The following is a 5,396-nucleotide window of genomic DNA, read 5'->3' as shown; positions in this document are numbered from 1 at the left end:
GCTCCTCACAGACGCCTGGCAACACATATCTCTGACTTTCACAGTAGTTTCACCTTTTCCGGAATGTCATATAGTTGAAATCGTACAATATGGAGCCTTTTCAGACTGACTTCTTTCAGTGAACAATATGCATTTAAGGCTCCTCAGGAACATTTCTGTATCTGTTGAGATGACCACATGCCTTTTCTTATTGTGTTGAATTACATGGATTTTCAAATGTCTGTTACTGGAAACAACCTTGCATTATTGGGATAAATCCCAGTAGTCACTGTGTATTCTCATCTACCATCAGGTACAATTTGTTAACATTTAGTTGAGAATTTCTGCATCTACATTCAACCAAGGAGAGAGAGGAGTGAAATATTTAAAGTGCTGAAAGGAAAAATTCACCAACCTAGAATTCTATATCTGGTGAAATTATCCTTCAAGAATGAAGGAGAAATAAAGACTTTCTTAGACAAACAAAACTGAGGGAGGTCATTGCCAGCAGACCTGCTCCATAAGAAATGTTAACACAAAACACACAAAAAAACAGTTCTTCTGGGAGAAGGAACTGATATAGGTCAGAAACTCAAATCTACATAAAGAAATGAACAATGTTTAAGAAGAAATAAGGTAAAATGAAATCCTTTTCCCCTTTATTCTTAATTGATCTAAAATAACGTAACTCTGTTTAAAGTACTAATAGTAACTGTGCTGCATGGTCAGAGTTATGGATGAGTGAAACGAGTGCCAGCAGTGGCCTCGGGGATGGGGGAGGGGCATGGGAACTCTCTCTTACAAGGTACGTCCACTCCACACAAGGCAGCCTAGTGCTCATTGAAAGTGGGCTTCACTCCAAACATTTAAAAGTTTTTACATTAAAAAATATATGCTAAGAGAGGAGATGAAATGGAATCATATAAGATGTTCAATTAAAACAGAGAAGGTAGAGACGTCATAGGAATGGCGGCAGCGGGGCGCACTTTCTGAGTTCTCCTCCGGATCTTATTACAAATGGGACCTATAACCCATCAAAGAACTCTTTGCTCATCACACAGAACAGCTAAGAGACTCGTGGATTACTTGAAGCTAAGGATTACTTGAAGGTGCGCCAATTGGGCAAGCACGGGAAGGAAGGAAGGGAGCGGAGTGACAACGCACGGGCCCGCGGCGGGGTCCCCAGCGGCGGTGGTGGCGGCGGAGGCGGTGGTGAAAACCGCAGTGGCACCCGCAGTTCCGGGCACGCACGAGATCCCAGGGCGGAACGGAGAGCACAGAGACCAGGAGGTGGGCTCTTTCCCTGCGTCCCACAGCTGATTTCTCCTGCCGGGAGGGCGGCTAGTGGGCCCTAGGGCGGACAAAGAACACAGACTCCATACCTGGGCCCCTCCCCGCCATTCTTCCAATCCTACCCCCGCACATCCAGAGACTTAAACTGGCCCCTGAACTGAGGAGTAGTGTCAGATTACACAGGAGCCGTAGTAGTGCTCAGGCTCTGGGAAGACTGACAGGCAGCCCTGACCCAGGGAAGAGGCTGGGAAGAGTGTGATTTTGGCTGGGCTGGGAGAGAAGAGACTCCTCCACCCCCAGCCACCACCTTTTCTGGCCTGCGGGAAGAGGGTGACGCGCAGCTGGGCTGGGAGAGAGAAGACCCCTCCATCCCCAGCCCCCACCCTTTCTGGCCTGCCTAGGGCAGGGCAACTACAACTGTGGAGACACTCCCAGGGATCAGCAGTAAGGCAGACGCAGCTCTGGGCTTTCAGCAGCTCAGAAATCTCCCGCCCGCACCACCCCCCCCATACACACACACTGAAGAAGTGCCCTAAGACTCAGGAGTACTGCACACGAGGCTGGTGGTGCTACTCTCAGTGTGCATATGTGCAGACAAGGGCAGAAACTGCACTGACTTTGTAAAACTATCATCCAGACCCCTCAGGCCCACACATTTAAATCTACAGTCCCAAAGTCACTCTGGGCACCAGGTGACTGGCTCTGCCTGCTCAATAAGCAGGGGGCTCTTTGGTACAGCAGAGGACAACCTGGACATTACTTGGTGGGCTTAAGCCAAGACTGGCACTGTTTTTTGTTTTGCTTTGTTTTGTTTTGTTTTGCTTTATCTTTATATCTTTGATATCTTTGCCTGTGTGGAGTGGGGGTTATCGGGTGTTTTTACATGTGAATGTATTTGATTTTTTTCTTTGTTGTTGTTGTTGTTGTTGTGCTTGGTGATTTGCTTTGTTCTGAAATTGCCCTTCCAGGGCTCAGCTTAAGAGGCACAAGATTCAACATATACAGAGGCCAACTCCAGACCAAACCAGAGTACTACCGGGTTTGACCTACAAGTCACACACCCAGAGGGAATTCTCTGCAGGCACTAGAGCCCATAGAGGCCAAACCACATTTAAGTGGTCAACCCTTACGCAGCAAAACGCCTTGCGTTGTCAGCCAAGTCTCACAACAAGTCAGCCTAGGAGTTAATCCCACCTACTCACGAGCAAAAAGCAATTAAAGATCTCCTTGAACAGGACAATATACATAACACAAGAGTCACCTTTGGAGCACACGCAGAGGAGAAGAACGAAGTAGTGCAAGTCAAATATAAAGGACACATACTACATAAGATAACCTAGCAAGAACTAAGAACTCTAGGGGATCTACCTAATACATCAAAGCAAACACAGAGAGTCAGCCAGAATGGGGAAACAAAGATACACGTCCCAAATAAAAGAACAGAAGAAACCTCCACAACTGGAACCAAATGAAGCAGAGGTAACCAACCTTTCAGAGACAGAGTTCAGAACACTGGTGATAAGAATGTTTAAGGAGCTTAGAGAAGACATAAAGAAGGATGTAGAAATCATAACGAACAACCAGTTAGAACTAAAGAACACAATTACCGAAATTAAGAACTCACTTGAAGGAATTACCAGCAGGTTAGATGAAGCAGAGGATCGAATCAGTGACTTAGAAAACAAGGTAGCAGAGATCACCCAAACCGAACAACAGAAAGAAAAAAGAATAAAAAACAATGAGGATGGCTTAAGAGACCTCTGGGATAACATCAAGCGCGACAACATGCGCATCATAGGAATACCAGAAGGTGAAGAGAGGAAGCAAAGGATTGAGAACATATTTGAAGTAATAATGTCCGAAAACTTCCCCAACCTGATGAAGGAAACCAACATACAAGCCCAGGAAGTGCAGAGAGTTCCAACCAGGATAAACCCAAACAGGTCCACACCAAGACAAATTAGAGTTAAAATGGCAAAGCTTAACGACAAAAAGAGAATCCTAAAAGCAGCAAGAGAAAGACAGAGGGTTACATACAAGGGAACTCCCATAAGACTATCAAATGACTTTTCTACAGAAACATTGAAGGCCAGGAGGGAGTGGCAGGAGATACTCAAAGTGATGGAAAACAAAGGCCTACAACCTAGATTGCTTTATCCAGCAAGGCTATCATTTAAAGTTGATGGAGAGATAAAGAGCTTTCCAGAAAAAAATAAGCTAAAGGAATTTATTACCACCAAGCCAGCATTGCAAGAAATACTAAAAGGACTTCTGTAAATAGAAGAAAGATCAAAACAATCTAACTACAAATTTAAAAATGGCAATAACTATGTACCTATCAATAATCACTTTAAATGTAAACGGATTAAATGCTCCAATCAAGAGACATAGGGTGGCTGACTGGATAAGAAAGCAAGACCCTTGTATATGCTGTATACAAGAGACTCACCTCAGAACAAAAGACACACACAGGCTGAAAGTGAAGGGTTGGAGTAAGATATTTCATGCAAATGGAAATGAGAAAAAAGCTGGAGTTGCAATACTTATGTCTGACAAAATAGACTTTAAAATGAAGAACATGTTAAAAGATAAAGATGGGCACTATATAATAATAAAGGGATCGATCCGACAAGAGGACATAACCCTAGTAAACATCTATGCACCCAACATAGGAGCACCTAAATATATAAAACAGGTACTGACTGACATAAAGACAGAGATCAACAGTAACACTATCATAGTAGGGGACTTCAACACACCTCTTCAACACACAAGGGACAGGTCTTCCAGACAGAAAATCAATATGGAAACAACAGCCTTAAATGATACATTGGACCACTTGGATTTAATTGATATTTTCAGAGCATTTCACCCCAAAGCTGCAAAATACACGTTTTTCTCAAGCGCACATGGAACATTTTCCAAGATAGACCATATGTTAGGCCACAAAACAAGTCTTGATAAATTTAAGAAAATTGAAATCATACCAATTGTCTTCTCTGATCACAGTGCTATGAAATTAGAAATGAACTACAGGAAAAAAACTGAAAGACACACCAATTCATGGAGGCTGAATAACTTATTACTAAATAATGAATGGGTCAAGCAGATCAAGGAAGAAATCAAAAGATATCTCGAGACAAACGAAAATGAAAACACGACGACCCAAAATCTATGGGATGCCGCGAAAACAGTCCTAAGAGGGAAATTCATAGCATTGCAGGCCTACCTAAAGAAACAAGAAACATCACTAATCAACAGTTTATCTTCACACTTAAGGGACCTGGAAAAAGAACAGCAAAATAGCCCAAAGGGAGCACAAGGAAGGAGATAATAAAGATCAGAGCAGAAATAAATGAAATAGAAACCAGAAAAACAATACAAAAGATCAATGAATCCAAGAGTTGGTTCTTAGAGAAGATCAACAAAATCGAAAAAACCTTTAGCCAGACTCATTAAAAAAAAGAGAGCGAGTACCCAAATTAATAAAATCAGAAATGAAAGAGGAGAAATGACAACAGACACTGCAGAAATACAAAAAATTTTAAGAAATTACTATGAGCAACTATATGCCAACAAATTTGACAATCTGGAAGAAATGGACAATTTTCTAGAGGCGTACAACCTTCCAAGGCTAACTCAAGAAAAAACAGAAAACCTGAATAGACTGATTACCACCACGGAAATTGAATCAGTAATCAACAATCTCCCAACAAACAAAAGCCCTGGACCAGATGGCTTTACAGGTGAATTTTACAAAACGTTCAAAAAAGAATTATCACCTATTGTCCTCAAGCTCTTCCAAAAAATCCAGAAGGAGGGAAGACTCCCAAACACTTTTTACAAAGCCACTATCACCCTGATCCCAAAATCAGACAAAAACACCACAAAAAAGAAAACTACAGGCCGATATCTTTAATGAACATAGATGCAAAAATCCTCAACAAAATATTAGCGAACAGAATTCAGCAATACATTAAAAAGATCATACACCATGATCAAGTGGGATTCATCCCTGGTATGCAAGGGTGGTTCAACATCCGCAAATCAATTAATGTGATATACCACATTAACAAAATGTAAAATAAAAATCACATGATCATATCAATAGATGCAGAAAAAGC

Source organism: Rhinolophus ferrumequinum, chromosome 2 (genome assembly GCF_004115265.2).
Source record: "Rhinolophus ferrumequinum isolate MPI-CBG mRhiFer1 chromosome 2, mRhiFer1_v1.p, whole genome shotgun sequence".
In the NCBI taxonomy this organism is placed as follows: Eukaryota; Metazoa; Chordata; class Mammalia; order Chiroptera; family Rhinolophidae; genus Rhinolophus; species Rhinolophus ferrumequinum.
Note: the sequence above shows the minus strand (reverse complement) of the source record.